Below are 17959 nucleotides of genomic sequence, written 5' to 3' on the forward strand. Positions count from 1 at the left end.
TTTCCTGCATTTATAGGGCGCTGATACCATCTGTATTTTGTCCTGCTAGATTCTTGAGCATATTCTCTATTATGAACTGGTTGTTAGTTTCCCACCACTGCCACATGAATTTGGTTGAAACCTATTTAAGCTTTAGCCTAGTCAAATGACAATGGCAGTTTTAATGAAGTTTATACTGTGACAACATGAAGAGCTGTTGACTGTGTTAGCATTTACAAACTGCATTTGCAAACCCAAAAATGTGTTTTTATGCCTGTGCAGCTGTAGATGAGTACATCAGTAGCAATAATTAACTAGAATAGGTAGCATTTTTTATGCTGTGCTGACTGAATAATATGTAAATATTGTTTTGTTTTGTTTTGTTTTAAAATTCTGTTATTTTCAGTAAAAATGTGAGTAGTGATCATAGTTATGTTTCTCATTAGCTATTTAATATTGCTTTTTATTTGTTTGGTTTTTTTAATTAACTACATAATTTTGACCACTGTAGTTATGTTTACACTTAGAACTGCCATGTTTCTGGAAAATACTTCAAATTGTATTTAAACAAATGTCAGATGGTCTGTAACATGTTTTGACCTGATCAGAAAGAAATTATTTTTGATACCAGGGATGCCACCCACCTATATGCCCAGGACAAATTATGGCGATATTTTTTTTTCTCTTATTATTATGGTGGCAAACTTGTCTCTTGGTTGGCAGTCTGAGTGGAAAGCAATAAGTTGGATGTACTTGGACATATGACAACAATGAATGAGAAGTAACCAGGTCCAGCAGGTTGTCAGTGAGGATGAATCACATCTGTGACAGTGGCTGGAAAAAGCTTATCTGTACAAACGTTGCAGCATAAAATAAAGGTTTACAGTATTTTCTTTTGTTGTTTTTTGCAATTTGTTCAACTGTAGACTTGTTGACCAGCTAAGTGGTGAACTCCAGGATGAGTGTCCAGAATAACACATTGTGTCCATGTGCTCTCAGTGTGGATTTATGAATAAATGATGGGTTAATATACTGTGATTTAAAGTAGCCATATATTGGTCCGGTGGGGAAGGGAAGATGCAATGAAGTGAGGTGGGTCATGACAAACAGGACCCTGCTTGCAAATCACTTGTCCTTTGTTAAGAACCCATTTCCAGATATAAATTTTAGACTTGAGTATTATATCATAACTGCTCCTGTTACCTTTTGTTGAGGTTTCCCTCAGGTCCCACTCTGCTATCTTATCTTGCTATGGATTGACATAACAGTTTGTTAGCTTTAGCTCTGTGCTCAGCAAAGCTTCACTATGGAAGAATAAATGGCTTTTAATCAATCAGTGGTGCATGCTTAAACCACTATGAATGTATACAGTCAAAATCAACTCTTCATAAACTGTGAAGGAACAATAGTGCGCTTAGTATTTCAGAAACTTGGTAGACCAGAGAAGTGAATGTGAATAGAAACACAAATAGGCTGTTAAATGTAATACCACAATATCTATGGAGATCAGGGTATGTTGATCCCCCAGCACGTTTTGTCTTATGTTTGACTACAGTTATCTTAATGCTGGTGCTTCATAAAAAGGAAAACAATAAGGAGTATTACAGGACCTTATATGATGTACTGTAGTGGTTTGCAACTGGTCCAGCCACATGGTCCAGATTTCAGCTTAGGTCATGAGTTAAAGGTCCGCACAGTTTAATACATTCAGTGTCACACTTGCATTTGGCTATGTTGTCAAGTAAGTTTGCCGTCTCTGTCAAATACTTGAGTGTCATTCACTCTACAACAGGAAATGGTACTTCAAAATGAAAGCTCTGTGCCGGAAATTTACTGCACTTAAAAATAAAGTGTGTTTTTTTACAAACTTGACAAGTTTGCGCATCACTTGCGGTCCATTCAGAATGCACGTGCAACCCACTTTTGGACGGCGAACCACCAGTTGGGAACAACTGATGTAATGGACTCCTTTTGTTTGTTCACAAAGAGAACTGCTTGACAAGGGACAAACACGATGGACCCCTGCATGTAGACTGGACGGGCAAACTGTTGTGATGCCCCCAACAACTGTGCAACATGCACTGACCCCGCCACATGCCAGAGGACACTGTCGTGGGCCTTCTTCAAGTCCACAAAACATGAGAAAGGTCCCCAGTTCGAAACTGGGCGGAAACACGTTTGTTTGTTCATAGTACGCACTGCTTGACAAGGAACAACAAACACGACATGTACGCTGGATGGGCAAACTGCCATGACACCCCCCAACAACTGTTGAAGGGTAAAGAACTGGTCCACTGTTCCACTACCAGCACTGTCCATGCATTGTCACTCCTGATTCTAGATCTGACCTTCAGTTAATTGGCCAGCACCTCCTGGATAAATCATTTCCCAACACAAGTTGTTGATAAGGGTGAAAGCATGGAGAATGGAGGATGCCTTCAGCATCACAGGGCAAATCTCATCCACACCTGGTACCTTGGCGCTGAGGAGCTGCTTATGTACATCAGACCACTGTGCCAGGGATATAGGAGAGGCTTTCCCCAAGTCTTCAGACTCTGCCTCATCCACAGAGGGTGCGTTGGTCGGGTTCAGGAGTTCCTCAAAGGGCTCGTTCCACACCCTGAATATATTCCAAGGTCTCCTCCCGTGCTTAACACGGCCAGAGTCAAGACCTGCTTTCCCCCCCTGAATGGTCGGTTTTTCTAGGGCGTCCTCGAGACCAACCGAGAGTCCCTCTCTGTAGCTCTCCTGAAATCAACATGTGGTAGGACTATTGTATGTCACGGAGAAATCATTTCCCAATATAAGTTGTTGGTAATTGTGAATCCTCGGTTTTCCTGTGCGCTAACAGCCGCTGCTGCTGCTGCTGCTGCTGCTGCTGTCTTGGTGAATAATCAGCAACTGGTAGAAAAAAATGACTCCCCGTCAGGAAATCGAACCCCGGTCTTCCGCGTGATAGGCGGAGATACTGTCCACTATACTAACGAGGAAGGCTGCATCATCAGTTTTAGCACCTGAACACACAGGTGGTATTGTTCCAGCAGGGAACACACAAAGATATACAGGAAAGTATTTGCGTTAGTAGACCAAAGGTGTGGAATGTGAATAAAACCACTTAATAGACTACTCAATGTAACGTCACAATGAATATGAAGGTTACGCATTTCAGCCTTAACTTGAAGACTTCTGAATTTCAGCGGCTGACGGTGCACTGACGCCAGCACACGTATAACAATTGTTTTCGTCAGTTTCCGTAGTGTAGTGGTCATCACGTTCGCCTCACACGCGAAAGGTCCCCAGTTCGAAACTGGGCGGAAACACATTTGTTTGTTCACAGAGAGCACTGCTTGACAAGGAACAACAAACACAACATGTACGCTGGATGGGCAAACTGCCATGACACCCCCCAACAACTGTTGAAGGGTAAAGAACTGGTCCACGGTTCCACTACCAGCACCGTCTATGCATTGTCACTCCTGATTCTGGATCTGACCTTCAGTTATTGGCCAGCACCTCCTATACTGGAAAAGCTTATGCCAGGGAGGCTCGAAACCAATCCAGAGTCCAGCACTATAGCTCCCCTGAAAGCAACCTGTGGTAGGACTATCATATTTCATGGAGAAATCATTTCCTAACATAAGTTGTTGATAAGGGTGAAAGCATGGAGAATGGAGGATGCCTTCAGCATCACAGGGCAAATCTCATCCACACCTGGTACCTTGGCGCGGAGGAGCTGCTTATGTACCTCAGACCACTGTGCCAGGGATATAGGAGAGGCTTTCCCCAAGTCTTCAGACTCTGCCTCATCCACAGAGGGTGCGTTGGTCGGGTTCAGGAGTTCCTCAAAGGGCTCGTTCCACACCCTGAATATATTCCAAGGTCTCCTCCCTTGCTGAACATGGCCAGAGTCAAGACCTGCTTTCCCCCCCTGAATCGTCGGTTTTGCTAGGACGTCCTCGAGACCGACAGAGAGTCCTTCTCCGTAGCTCTCCTGAAATCAACATGTGGTAGCACTATTGTATGTCACGGAGAAATCATTTCCCAATATAAGTTGTTGGTAATGGTGAATCCTCGGTTTTCCTGTGCGCTAACAGCCGCTGCTGCTGCTGCTGCTGCTGCTGCTGTCTTGGTAAATAATCAGCAACTGGTAGAAAAAAATGACTCCCCGTCGGGAAATCAAACCCCGGTCTTCCGCGTGATAGGCGGAGATACTGTCCACTATACTAACGAGGAAGGCTGCATCATCAGTTTTAGCACCTGAACACACAGGTGGTATTGTTCCAGCAGGGAACACACAAAGATATACAGGAAAGTATTTGCATTAGTAGACCAAAGGTGTGGAATGTGGATAAAACCACTTAATAGACTACTCAATGTAACGTCACAATGAATATGAGGGTTACGCATTTCAGCCTCAACTTGAAGACTTCTGAATTTCAGCGGCTGACGGTGCACTGACGCCAGCACACGTATAACAATTGTTTTCGTCAGTTTCCGTAGTGTAGTGGTCATCACGTTCGCCTCACACGCGAAAGGTCCCCAGTTCGAAACTGGGCGGAAACACATTTGTTTGTTCACAGAGAGGACTGCTTGACAAGGAACAACAAACACAACATGTACGCTGGATGGGCAAACTGCCATGACACCCCCCAAGAACTGTTGAAGGGTAAAGAACTGGTCCATGGTTCCACTACCAGCACCGTCTATGCATTGTCACTCCTTATTCTGGATCTGACCTTCAGTTATTGGCCAGCACCTCCTATACTGGAAAAGCTTATACCAGGGAGGCTCGAAACCAATCCAGAGTCCAGCACTATAGCTCCCCTGAAAGCAACCTGTGGTAGGACTATCATATTTCATGGAGAAATCATTTCCTAACATAAGTTATTGATAAGGGTGAAAGCATGGAGAATGGAGGATGCCTTCAGCATCACAGGGCAAATCTCATCCACACCTGGTACCTTGGCGCTGAGGAGCTGCTGACATACCTCAAACAACTGTGCCAGGGATATGGGTGAGGCTTTCCCCAAGTCTTCAAACTCTGCCTCATCCACAGAGGGTGTGTTGGTCGGGTTCAGGAGTTCCTCAAAGGGCTCGTTCCACACCCTGAATATATTCCAAGGTCTCCTCCCTTGCTGAACATGGCCAGAGTCAAGACCTGCTTTCCCCCCCTGAATGGTCGGTTTTGCTAGGACGTCCTCGAGACCGACAGAGAGTCCCTCTCCGTAGCTCTCCTGAAATCAACATGTGGTAGCACTATTGTATTTCACAGAGCAATCATTTCCCAATATAAGTTGTTGGTAATGGTAAACCCTCCCTCTTCCTGTGCGGTAACAGCCACTGCTGCTGTCTTGTGTTTCTTAGTGAATAATAATTTCAGCCTTTACTTGAAACCTTCTGTACCTCAGCAGCTGAAGGTGCACTGACGCTGGCACACGCATAACAAGTCTTTTCAGCAGTTTCTGTAGTGTAGTGGTTATCACGTTCGCCTAACACGCGAAAGGTCCCCAGTTCGAAACTGGGCGGAAACACGTTTGTTTGTTCACAGAGTGCACTGCTTGACAAGGAACAACAAACACGACATGTACGCTGGATGGGCAAACTGCCACGATACCCCCAACAACTGTTGAAGGGTAAATAACTGGTCCACTGTTCCACTACCAGCACAGACTACGTATTGCCACTACTGGTTCTGGACCTGACCTTCAGTTATTGGCCAGCACCTCCTATACCGGAAAAGCTTATGCCAGGGAGGCTCGAAACCAATCCAGAGTCCAGCACTATAGCTCCCCTGAAAGCAACCTGTGGTAGGACTATCATATTTCATGGAGAAATCATTTCCTAACATAAGTTATTGATAAGGGTGAAAGCATGGAGAATGGAGGATGCCTTCAGCATCACAGGGCAAATCTCATCCACACCTGGTACCTTGGCGTTGAGGAGCTGCTGACATACCTCAAACAACTGTGCCAGGGATATGGGTGAGGCTTTCCCCAAGTCTTCAAACTCTGCCTCATCCACAGAGGGTGTGTTGGTCGGGTTCAGGAGTTCCTCAAAGGGCTCGTTCCACACCCTGAATATATTCCAAGGTCTCCTCCCTTGCTGAACATGGCCAGAGTCAAGACCTGCTTTCCCCCCCGAATGGTCGGTTTTGCTAGGACGTCCTCGAGACCGACAGAGAGTCCCTCTCCGTAGCTCTCCTGAAATCAACATGTGGTAGCACTATTGTATTTCACAGAGCAATCATTTCCCAATATAAGTTGTTGGTAATGGTAAACCCTCCCTCTTCCTGTGCGGTAACAGCCACTGCTGCTGTCTTGTGTTTCTTAGTGAATAATAATTTCAGCCTTTACTTGAAACCTTCTGTACCTCAGCAGCTGAAGGTGCACTGACGCTGGCACACGCATAACAATTGTTTTCATCAGTTTCCGTAGTGTAGTGGTCATCACGTTCGCCTCACACGCGAAAGGTCCCCAGTTCGAAACTGGGCGGAAACACATTTGTTTGTTCACAGAGAGCACTGCTTGACAAGGAACAACAAACACAACATGTACGCTGGATGGGCAAACTGCCATGACACCCCCCAACAACTGTTGAAGGGTAAAGAACTGGTCCACGGTTCCACTACCAGCACCGTCTATGCATTGTCACTCCTGATTCTGGATCTGACCTTCAGTTATTGGCCAGCACCTCCTATACTGGAAAAGCTTATACCAGGGAGGCTCGAAACCAATCCAGAGTCCAGCACTATAGCTCCCCTGAAAGCAACCTGTGGTAGGACTATCATATTTCATGGAGAAATCATTTCCTAACATAAGTTATTGATAAGGGTGAAAGCATGGAGAATGGAGGATGCCTTCAGCATCACAGGGCAAATCTCATCCACACCTGGTACCTTGGCGTTGAGGAGCTGCTGACATACCTCAAACAACTGTGCCAGGGATATGGGTGAGGCTTTCCCCAAGTCTTCAAACTCTGCCTCATCCACAGAGGGTGTGTTGGTCGGGTTCAGGAGTTCCTCAAAGGGCTCGTTCCACACCCTGAATATATTCCAAGGTCTCCTCCCTTGCTGAACATGGCCAGAGTCAAGACCTGCTTTCCCCCCCGAATGGTCGGTTTTGCTAGGACGTCCTCGAGACCGACAGAGAGTCCCTCTCCGTAGCTCTCCTGAAATCAACATGTGGTAGCACTATTGTATTTCACAGAGCAATCATTTCCCAATATAAGTTGTTGGTAATGGTAAACCCTCCCTCTTCCTGTGCGGTAACAGCCACTGCTGCTGTCTTGTGTTTCTTAGTGAATAATAATTTCAGCCTTTACTTGAAACCTTCTGTACCTCAGCAGCTGAAGGTGCACTGACGCTGGCACACGCATAACAATTGTTTTCATCAGTTTCCGTAGTGTAGTGGTCATCACGTTCGCCTCACACGCGAAAGGTCCCCAGTTCGAAACTGGGCGGAAACACATTTGTTTGTTCACAGAGAGCACTGCTTGACAAGGAACAACAAACACAACATGTACGCTGGATGGGCAAACTGCCATGACACCCCCCAACAACTGTTGAAGGGTAAAGAACTGGTCCACGGTTCCACTACCAGCACCGTCTATGCATTGTCACTCCTGATTCTGGATCTGACCTTCAGTTATTGGCCAGCACCTCCTATACTGGAAAAGCTTATACCAGGGAGGCTCGAAACCAATCCAGAGTCCAGCACTATAGCTCCCCTGAAAGCAACCTGTGGTAGGACTATCATATTTCATGGAGAAATCATTTCCTAACATAAGTTATTGATAAGGGTGAAAGCATGGAGAATGGAGGATGCCTTCAGCATCACAGGGCAAATCTCATCCACACCTGGTACCTTGGCGTTGAGGAGCTGCTGACATACCTCAAACAACTGTGCCAGGGATATGGGTGAGGCTTTCCCCAAGTCTTCAAACTCTGCCTCATCCACAGAGGGTGTGTTGGTCGGGTTCAGGAGTTCCTCAAAGGGCTCGTTCCACACCCTGAATATATTCCAAGGTCTCCTCCCTTGCTGAACATGGCCAGAGTCAAGACCTGCTTTCCCCCCCTGAATGGTCGGTTTTGCTAGGACGTCCTCGAGACCGACAGAGAGTCCCTCTCCGTAGCTCTCCTGAAATCAACATGTGGTAGCACTATTGTATTTCACAGAGCAATCATTTCCCAATATAAGTTGTTGGTAATGGTAAACCCTCCCTCTTCCTGTGCGGTAACAGCCACTGCTGCTGTCTTGTGTTTCTTAGTGAATAATAATTTCAGCCTTTACTTGAAACCTTCTGTACCTCAGCAGCTGAAGGTGCACTGACGCTGGCACACGCATAACAAGTCTTTTCAGCAGTTTCCGTAGTGTAGTGGTTATCACGTTCGCCTAACACGCGAAAGGTCCCCAGTTCGAAACTGGGCGGAAACACGTTTGTTTGTTCACAGAGTGCACTGCTTGACAAGGAACAACAAACACGACATGTACGCTGGATGGGCAAACTGCCACGATACCCCCAACAACTGTTGAAGGGTAAATAACTGGTCCACTGTTCCACTACCAGCACAGACTACGTGTTGCCACTACTGGTTCTGGACCTGACCTTCAGTTATTGGCCAGCACCTCCTATACCGGAAAAGCTTATGCCAGGGAGGCTCGAGACCAATCCAGAGTCCAACACCATAGCTCCCCCGAAAGCAACCTGTGGTAGGACTATCATATTTCATGAATAAATCATTTCCCAACACAAGTTGTTGATAAGGGTGAAAGCATGGAGAATGGAGGATGCCTTCAGCATCACAGGGCAAATCTCATCCACACCTGGTACCTTGGCGCTGAGGAGCTGCTTATGTACATCAGACCACTGTGCCAGGGATATAGGAGAGGCTTTCCCCAAGTCTTCAGACTCTGCCTCATCCACAGAGGGTGCGTTGGTCGGGTTCAGGAGTTCCTCAAAGGGCTCGTTCCACACCCTGAATATATTCCAAGGTCTCCTCCCGTGCTTAACACGGCCAGAGTCAAGACCTGCTTTCCCCCCCTGAATGGTCGGTTTTTCTAGGGCGTCCTCGAGACCAACCGAGAGTCCCTCTCTGTAGCTCTCCTGAAATCAACATGTGGTAGGACTATTGTATGTCACGGAGAAATCATTTCCCAATATAAGTTGTTGGTAATGGTGAATCCTCGGTTTTCCTGTGCGCTAACAGCCGCTGCTGCTGCTGCTGCTGCTGTCTTGGTGAATAATCAGCAACTGGTAGAAAAAAATGACTCCCCGTCGGGAAATCAAACCCCGGTCTTCTGCGTGATAGGCGGAGATACTGTCCACTATACTAACGAGGAAGGCTACATCATCCGTTTTAGCACCTGAACACACAGGTGGTATTGTTCCAGCAGGGAACACACAAAGATATACAGGGAAGTATTTGCGTTAGTAGACCAAAGGTGTGGAATGTGAATAAAACCACTTAATAGACTACTCAATGTAATGTCACAATGAATATGAAGGTTACGCATTTCAGCCTTAACTTGAAGACTTCTGAATTTCAGCGGCTGACGGTGCACTGACGCCAGCACACGTATAACAATTGTTTTCATCAGTTTCCGTAGTGTAGTGGTCATCACGTTCGCCTCACACGCGAAAGGTCCCCAGTTCGAAACTGGGCGGAAACACATTTGTTTGTTCACAGAGAGCACTGCTTGACAAGGAACAACAAACACAACATGTACGCTGGATGGGCAAACTGCCATGACACCCCCCAACAACTGTTGAAGGGTAAAGAACTGGTCCACGGTTCCACTACCAGCACCGTCTATGCATTGTCACTCCTGATTCTGGATCTGACCTTCAGTTATTGGCCAGCACCTCTTATACTGGAAAAGCTCATACCAGGGAGGCTCGAAACCAATTTAGAGTCCAGCACTATAGCTCCCCTGAAAGCAACCTGTGGTAGGACTATCATATTTCATGGAGAAATCATTTCCTAACATAAGTTGTTGATAAGGGTGAAAGCATGGAGAATGGAGGATGCCTTCAGCATCACAGGGCAAATCTCATCCACACCTGGTACCTTGGCGCTGAGGAGCTGCTGACATACCTCAAACAACTGTGCCAGGGATATGGGTGAGGCTTTCCCCAAGTCTTCAAACTCTGCCTCATCCACAGAGGGTGTGTTGGTCGGGTTCAGGAGTTCCTCAAAGGGCTCGTTCCACACCCTGAATATATTCCAAGGTCTCCTCCCTTGCTGAACATGGCCAGAGTCAAGACCTGCTTTCCCCCCCTGAATGGTCGGTTTTGCTAGGACGTCCTCGAGACCGACAGAGAGTCCCTCTCCGTAGCTCTCCTGAAATCAACATGTGGTAGCACTATTGTATTTCACAGAGCAATCATTTCCCAATATAAGTTGTTGGTAATGGTAAACCCTCCCTCTTCCTGTGCGGTAACAGCCACTGCTGCTGTCTTGTGTTTCTTAGTGAATAATAATTTCAGCCTTTACTTGAAACCTTCTGTACCTCAGCAGCTGAAGGTGCACTGACGCTGGCACACGCATAACAAGTCTTTTCAGCAGTTTCCGTAGTGTAGTGGTTATCACGTTCGCCTAACACGCGAAAGGTCCCCAGTTCGAAACTGGGCGGAAACACGTTTGTTTGTTCACAGAGTGCACTGCTTGACAAGGAACAACAAACACGACATGTACGCTGGATGGGCAAACTGCCACGATACCCCCAACAACTGTTGAAGGGTAAATAACTGGTCCACTGTTCCACTACCAGCACAGACTACGTATTGCCACTACTGGTTCTGGACCTGACCTTCAGTTATTGGCCAGCACCTCCTATACCGGAAAAGCTTATGCCAGGGAGGCTCGAAACCAATCCAGAGTCCAGCACTATAGCTCCCCTGAAAGCAACCTGTGGTAGGACTATCATATTTCATGGAGAAATCATTTCCTAACATAAGTTATTGATAAGGGTGAAAGCATGGAGAATGGAGGATGCCTTCAGCATCACAGGGCAAATCTCATCCACACCTGGTACCTTGGCGTTGAGGAGCTGCTGACATACCTCAAACAACTGTGCCAGGGATATGGGTGAGGCTTTCCCCAAGTCTTCAAACTCTGCCTCATCCACAGAGGGTGTGTTGGTCGGGTTCAGGAGTTCCTCAAAGGGCTCGTTCCACACCCTGAATATATTCCAAGGTCTCCTCCCTTGCTGAACATGGCCAGAGTCAAGACCTGCTTTCCCCCCCGAATGGTCGGTTTTGCTAGGACGTCCTCGAGACCGACAGAGAGTCCCTCTCCGTAGCTCTCCTGAAATCAACATGTGGTAGCACTATTGTATTTCACAGAGCAATCATTTCCCAATATAAGTTGTTGGTAATGGTAAACCCTCCCTCTTCCTGTGCGGTAACAGCCACTGCTGCTGTCTTGTGTTTCTTAGTGAATAATAATTTCAGCCTTTACTTGAAACCTTCTGTACCTCAGCAGCTGAAGGTGCACTGACGCTGGCACACGCATAACAATTGTTTTCATCAGTTTCCGTAGTGTAGTGGTCATCACGTTCGCCTCACACGCGAAAGGTCCCCAGTTCGAAACTGGGCGGAAACACATTTGTTTGTTCACAGAGAGCACTGCTTGACAAGGAACAACAAACACAACATGTACGCTGGATGGGCAAACTGCCATGACACCCCCCAACAACTGTTGAAGGGTAAAGAACTGGTCCACGGTTCCACTACCAGCACCGTCTATGCATTGTCACTCCTGATTCTGGATCTGACCTTCAGTTATTGGCCAGCACCTCCTATACTGGAAAAGCTTATACCAGGGAGGCTCGAAACCAATCCAGAGTCCAGCACTATAGCTCCCCTGAAAGCAACCTGTGGTAGGACTATCATATTTCATGGAGAAATCATTTCCTAACATAAGTTATTGATAAGGGTGAAAGCATGGAGAATGGAGGATGCCTTCAGCATCACAGGGCAAATCTCATCCACACCTGGTACCTTGGCGTTGAGGAGCTGCTGACATACCTCAAACAACTGTGCCAGGGATATGGGTGAGGCTTTCCCCAAGTCTTCAAACTCTGCCTCATCCACAGAGGGTGTGTTGGTCGGGTTCAGGAGTTCCTCAAAGGGCTCGTTCCACACCCTGAATATATTCCAAGGTCTCCTCCCTTGCTGAACATGGCCAGAGTCAAGACCTGCTTTCCCCCCCTGAATGGTCGGTTTTGCTAGGACGTCCTCGAGACCGACAGAGAGTCCCTCTCCGTAGCTCTCCTGAAATCAACATGTGGTAGCACTATTGTATTTCACAGAGCAATCATTTCCCAATATAAGTTGTTGGTAATGGTAAACCCTCCCTCTTCCTGTGCGGTAACAGCCACTGCTGCTGTCTTGTGTTTCTTAGTGAATAATAATTTCAGCCTTTACTTGAAACCTTCTGTACCTCAGCAGCTGAAGGTGCACTGACGCTGGCACACGCATAACAAGTCTTTTCAGCAGTTTCCGTAGTGTAGTGGTTATCACGTTCGCCTAACACGCGAAAGGTCCCCAGTTCGAAACTGGGCGGAAACACGTTTGTTTGTTCACAGAGTGCACTGCTTGACAAGGAACAACAAACACGACATGTACGCTGGATGGGCAAACTGCCACGATACCCCCAACAACTGTTGAAGGGTAAATAACTGGTCCACTGTTCCACTACCAGCACAGACTACGTGTTGCCACTACTGGTTCTGGACCTGACCTTCAGTTATTGGCCAGCACCTCCTATACCGGAAAAGCTTATGCCAGGGAGGCTCGAGACCAATCCAGAGTCCAACACCATAGCTCCCCCGAAAGCAACCTGTGGTAGGACTATCATATTTCATGCATAAATCATTTCCCAACACAAGTTGTTGATAAGGGTGAAAGCATGGAGAATGGAGGATGCCTTCAGCATCACAGGGCAAATCTCATCCACACCTGGTACCTTGGCGCTGAGGAGCTGCTTATGTACATCAGACCACTGTGCCAGGGATATAGGAGAGGCTTTCCCCAAGTCTTCAGACTCTGCCTCATCCACAGAGGGTGCGTTGGTCGGGTTCAGGAGTTCCTCAAAGGGCTCGTTCCACACCCTGAATATATTCCAAGGTCTCCTCCCGTGCTTAACACGGCCAGAGTCAAGACCTGCTTTCCCCCCCTGAATGGTCGGTTTTTCTAGGGCGTCCTCGAGACCAACCGAGAGTCCCTCTCTGTAGCTCTCCTGAAATCAACATGTGGTAGGACTATTGTATGTCACGGAGAAATCATTTCCCAATATAAGTTGTTGGTAATGGTGAATCCTCGGTTTTCCTGTGCGCTAACAGCCGCTGCTGCTGCTGCTGCTGCTGTCTTGGTGAATAATCAGCAACTGGTAGAAAAAAATGACTCCCCGTCGGGAAATCAAACCCCGGTCTTCTGCGTGATAGGCGGAGATACTGTCCACTATACTAACGAGGAAGGCTACATCATCCGTTTTAGCACCTGAACACACAGGTGGTATTGTTCCAGCAGGGAACACACAAAGATATACAGGGAAGTATTTGCGTTAGTAGACCAAAGGTGTGGAATGTGAATAAAACCACTTAATAGACTACTCAATGTAATGTCACAATGAATATGAAGGTTACGCATTTCAGCCTTAACTTGAAGACTTCTGAATTTCAGCGGCTGACGGTGCACTGACGCCAGCACACGTATAACAATTGTTTTCATCAGTTTCCGTAGTGTAGTGGTCATCACGTTCGCCTCACACGCGAAAGGTCCCCAGTTCGAAACTGGGCGGAAACACATTTGTTTGTTCACAGAGAGCACTGCTTGACAAGGAACAACAAACACAACATGTACGCTGGATGGGCAAACTGCCATGACACCCCCCAACAACTGTTGAAGGGTAAAGAACTGGTCCACGGTTCCACTACCAGCACCGTCTATGCATTGTCACTCCTGATTCTGGATCTGACCTTCAGTTATTGGCCAGCACCTCTTATACTGGAAAAGCTCATACCAGGGAGGCTCGAAACCAATTTAGAGTCCAGCACTATAGCTCCCCTGAAAGCAACCTGTGGTAGGACTATCATATTTCATGGAGAAATCATTTCCTAACATAAGTTGTTGATAAGGGTGAAAGCATGGAGAATGGAGGATGCCTTCAGCATCACAGGGCAAATCTCATCCACACCTGGTACCTTGGCGCTGAGGAGCTGCTGACATACCTCAAACAACTGTGCCAGGGATATGGGTGAGGCTTTCCCCAAGTCTTCAAACTCTGCCTCATCCACAGAGGGTGTGTTGGTCGGGTTCAGGAGTTCCTCAAAGGGCTCGTTCCACACCCTGAATATATTCCAAGGTCTCCTTCCTTGCTGAACATGGCCAGAGTCAAGACCTGCTTTCCCCCCCTGAATGGTCGGTTTTGCTAGGACGTCCTCAAGACCGACAGAGAGTCCTTCTCCGTAGCTCTCCTGAAATCAACATGTGGTAGCACTATTGTATTTCACAGAGCAATCATTTCCCAATATAAGTTGTTGGTAATGGTAAACCCTCCCTCTTCCTGTGCGGTAACAGCCACTGCTGCTGTCTTGTGTTTCTTAGTGAATAATAATTTCAGCCTTTACTTGAAACCTTCTGTACCTCAGCAGCTGAAGGTGCACTGACGCTGGCACACGCATAACAAGTCTTTTCAGCAGTTTCTGTAGTGTAGTGGTTATCACGTTCGCCTAACACGCGAAAGGTCCCCAGTTCGAAACTGGGCGGAAACACATTTGTTTGTTCACAGAGTGCACTGCTTGACAAGGAACAACAAACACAACATGTACGCTGGATGGGCAAACTGCCACGATACCCCCAACAACTGTTGAAGGGTAAATAGCTGGTCCACTGTTCCACTACCAGCACAGACTACGTATTGCCACTACTGGTTCTGGACCTGACCTTCAGTTATTGGCCAGCACCTCCTATACCGGAAAAGCTTATGCCAGGGAGGCTCGAGACCAATCCAGAGTCCAACACCATAGCTCCCCCGAAAGCAACCTGTGGTAGGACTATCATATTTCATGAATAAATCATTTCCCAACACAAGTTGTTGATAAGGGTGAAAGCATGGAGAATGGAGGATGCCTTCAGCATCACAGGGCAAATCTCATCCACACCTGGTACCTTGGCGCTGAGGAGCTGCTTATGTACATCAGACCACTGTGCCAGGGATATAGGAGAGGCTTTCCCCAAGTCTTCAGACTCTGCCTCATCCACAGAGGGTGCGTTGGTCGGGTTCAGGAGTTCCTCAAAGGGCTCGTTCCACACCCTGAATATATTCCAAGGTCTCCTCCCGTGCTTAACACGGCCAGAGTCAAGACCTGCTTTCCCCCCCTGAATGGTCGGTTTTTCTAGGGCGTCCTCGAGACCAACCGAGAGTCCCTCTCTGTAGCTCTCCTGAAATCAACATGTGGTAGGACTATTGTATGTCACGGAGAAATCATTTCCCAATATAAGTTGTTGGTAATGGTGAATCCTCGGTTTTCCTGTGCGCTAACAGCCGCTGCTGCTGCTGCTGCTGCTGTCTTGGTGAATAATCAGCAACTGGTAGAAAAAAATGACTCCCCGTCGGGAAATCAAACCCCGGTCTTCTGCGTGATAGGCGGAGATACTGTCCACTATACTAACGAGGAAGGCTACATCATCCGTTTTAGCACCTGAACACACAGGTGGTATTGTTCCAGCAGGGAACACACAAAGATATACAGGGAAGTATTTGCGTTAGTAGACCAAAGGTGTGGAATGTGAATAAAACCACTTAATAGACTACTCAATGTAATGTCACAATGAATATGAAGGTTACGCATTTCAGCCTTAACTTGAAGACTTCTGAATTTCAGCGGCTGACGGTGCACTGACGCCAGCACACGTATAACAATTGTTTTCATCAGTTTCCGTAGTGTAGTGGTCATCACGTTCGCCTCACACGCGAAAGGTCCCCAGTTCGAAACTGGGCGGAAACACATTTGTTTGTTCACAGAGAGCACTGCTTGACAAGGAACAACAAACACAACATGTACGCTGGATGGGCAAACTGCCATGACACCCCCCAACAACTGTTGAAGGGTAAAGAACTGGTCCACGGTTCCACTACCAGCACCGTCTATGCATTGTCACTCCTTATTCTGGATCTGACCTTCAGTTATTGGCCAGCACCTCCTATACTGGAAAAACTTATACCAGGGAGGCTCGAAACCAATTTAGAGTCCAGCACTATAGCTCCCCTGAAAGCAACCTGTGGTAGGACTATCATATTTCATGGAGAAATCATTTCCTAACATAAGTTGTTGATAAGGGTGAAAGCATGGAGAATGGAGGATGCCTTCAGCATCACAGGGCAAATCTCATCCACACCTGGTACCTTGGCGCGGAGGAGCTGCTTATGTACCTCAGACCACTGTGCCAGGGATATAGGAGAGGCTTTCCCCAAGTCTTCAGACTCTGCCTCATCCACAGAGGGTGCGTTGGTCGGGTTCAGGAGTTCCTCAAAGGGCTCGTTCCACACCCTGAATATATTCCAAGGTCTCCTCCCTTGCTGAACATGGCCAGAGTCAAGACCTGCTTTCCCCCCCTGAATCGTCGGTTTTGCTAGGACGTCCTCGAAACCGACAGAGAGTCCTTCTCCGTAGCTCTCCTGAAATCAACATGTGGTAGCACTATTGTATGTCACGGAGAAATCATTTCCCAATATAAATTGTTGGTAATGGTGAATCCTCGGTTTTCCTGTGCGCTAACAGCCGCTGCTACTGCTGCTGCTGCTGCTGCTGCTGCTGTCTTGGTGAATAATCAGCAACTGGTAGAAAAAAATGACTCCCCGTCGGGAAATCAAACCCCGGTCTTCCGCGTGATAGGCGGAGATACTGTCCACTATACTAACGAGGAAGGCTGCATCATCAGTTTTAGCACCTGAACACACAGGTGGTATTGTTCCAGCAGGGAACACACAAAGATATACAGGAAAGTATTTGCATTAGTAGACCAAAGGTGTGGAATGTGGATAAAACCACTTAATAGACTACTCAATGTAACGTCACAATGAATATGAGGGTTACGCATTTCAGCCTCAACTTGAAGACTTCTGAATTTCAGCGGCTGACGGTGCACTGACGCCAGCACACGTATAACAGTTGTTTTCGTCAGTTTCCGTAGTGTAGTGGTCATCACGTTCGCCTCACACGCGAAAGGTCCCCAGTTCGAAACTGGGCGGAAACACATTTGTTTGTTCACAGAGAGCACTGCTTGACAAGGAACAACAAACACAACATGTACGCTGGATGGGCAAACTGCCATGACACCCCCCAACAACTGTTGAAGGGTAAAGAACTGGTCCACGGTTCCACTACCAGCACCGTCTATGCATTGTCACTCCTGATTCTGGATCTGACCTTCAGTTATTGGCCAGCACCTCCTATACTGGAAAAGCTTATACCAGGGAGGCTCGAAACCAATCCAGAGTCCAGCACTATAGCTCCCCTGAAAGCAACCTGTGGTAGGACTATCATATTTCATGGAGAAATCATTTCCTAACATAAGTTGTTGATAAGGGTGAAAGCATGGAGAATGGAGGATGCCTTCAGCATCACAGGGCAAATCTCATCCACACCTGGTACCTTGGCGCTGAGGAGCTGCTGACATACCTCAAACAACTGTGCCAGGGATATGGGTGAGGCTTTCCCCAAGTCTTCAAACTCTGCCTCATCCACAGAGGGTGTGTTGGTCGGGTTCAGGAGTTCCTCAAAGGGCTCGTTCCACACCCTGAATATATTCCAAGGTCTCCTCCCTTGCTGAACATGGCCAGAGTCAAGACCTGCTTTCCCCCCCTGAATGGTCGGTTTTGCTAGGACGTCCTCGAGACCGACAGAGAGTCCCTCTCCGTAGCTCTCCTGAAATCAACATGTGGTAGCACTATTGTATTTCACAGAGCAATCATTTC

At 47.2% G+C, this 17959-nt stretch overlaps 14 non-coding genes across 14 annotated transcripts; all 14 read left to right on the forward strand.

Moving 5' to 3' along the window:
- Nucleotides 1-3226: 3226 nt before the first annotated feature.
- On the forward strand, nt 3227-3299 carry trnav-cac (transfer RNA valine (anticodon CAC)). The gene has a single exon. It is a non-coding gene; the product is annotated as a tRNA-Val (tRNA).
- A 1170-nt stretch (nt 3300-4469) lies between these two features.
- Nucleotides 4470-4542, forward strand: trnav-cac (transfer RNA valine (anticodon CAC)). The gene has a single exon. It is a non-coding gene; the product is annotated as a tRNA-Val (tRNA).
- An 895-nt stretch (nt 4543-5437) lies between these two features.
- On the forward strand, nt 5438-5510 carry trnav-aac (transfer RNA valine (anticodon AAC)). The gene has a single exon. It is a non-coding gene; the product is annotated as a tRNA-Val (tRNA).
- An 893-nt stretch (nt 5511-6403) lies between these two features.
- Nucleotides 6404-6476, forward strand: trnav-cac (transfer RNA valine (anticodon CAC)). Its single transcript has one exon. It is a non-coding gene; the product is annotated as a tRNA-Val (tRNA).
- Nucleotides 6477-7370: 894 nt separating this feature from the next.
- Nucleotides 7371-7443, forward strand: trnav-cac (transfer RNA valine (anticodon CAC)). The gene has a single exon. It is a non-coding gene; the product is annotated as a tRNA-Val (tRNA).
- An 895-nt stretch (nt 7444-8338) lies between these two features.
- On the forward strand, nt 8339-8411 carry trnav-aac (transfer RNA valine (anticodon AAC)). Its single transcript has one exon. It is a non-coding gene; the product is annotated as a tRNA-Val (tRNA).
- A 1163-nt stretch (nt 8412-9574) lies between these two features.
- trnav-cac (transfer RNA valine (anticodon CAC)) lies at nt 9575-9647 on the forward strand. The gene has a single exon. It is a non-coding gene; the product is annotated as a tRNA-Val (tRNA).
- Nucleotides 9648-10542: 895 nt separating this feature from the next.
- trnav-aac (transfer RNA valine (anticodon AAC)) lies at nt 10543-10615 on the forward strand. Its single transcript has one exon. It is a non-coding gene; the product is annotated as a tRNA-Val (tRNA).
- An 893-nt stretch (nt 10616-11508) lies between these two features.
- trnav-cac (transfer RNA valine (anticodon CAC)) lies at nt 11509-11581 on the forward strand. Its single transcript has one exon. It is a non-coding gene; the product is annotated as a tRNA-Val (tRNA).
- An 895-nt stretch (nt 11582-12476) lies between these two features.
- Nucleotides 12477-12549, forward strand: trnav-aac (transfer RNA valine (anticodon AAC)). The gene has a single exon. It is a non-coding gene; the product is annotated as a tRNA-Val (tRNA).
- Nucleotides 12550-13712: 1163 nt separating this feature from the next.
- On the forward strand, nt 13713-13785 carry trnav-cac (transfer RNA valine (anticodon CAC)). Its single transcript has one exon. It is a non-coding gene; the product is annotated as a tRNA-Val (tRNA).
- An 895-nt stretch (nt 13786-14680) lies between these two features.
- trnav-aac (transfer RNA valine (anticodon AAC)) lies at nt 14681-14753 on the forward strand. Its single transcript has one exon. It is a non-coding gene; the product is annotated as a tRNA-Val (tRNA).
- A 1163-nt stretch (nt 14754-15916) lies between these two features.
- Nucleotides 15917-15989, forward strand: trnav-cac (transfer RNA valine (anticodon CAC)). The gene has a single exon. It is a non-coding gene; the product is annotated as a tRNA-Val (tRNA).
- A 1176-nt stretch (nt 15990-17165) lies between these two features.
- trnav-cac (transfer RNA valine (anticodon CAC)) lies at nt 17166-17238 on the forward strand. Its single transcript has one exon. It is a non-coding gene; the product is annotated as a tRNA-Val (tRNA).
- The last annotated feature ends 721 nt before the right edge of the window (nt 17239-17959 follow it).

Source organism: Epinephelus lanceolatus, chromosome 13 (genome assembly GCF_041903045.1).
Source record: "Epinephelus lanceolatus isolate andai-2023 chromosome 13, ASM4190304v1, whole genome shotgun sequence".
Lineage (NCBI taxonomy): Eukaryota > Metazoa > Chordata > Actinopteri > Perciformes > Serranidae > Epinephelus > Epinephelus lanceolatus.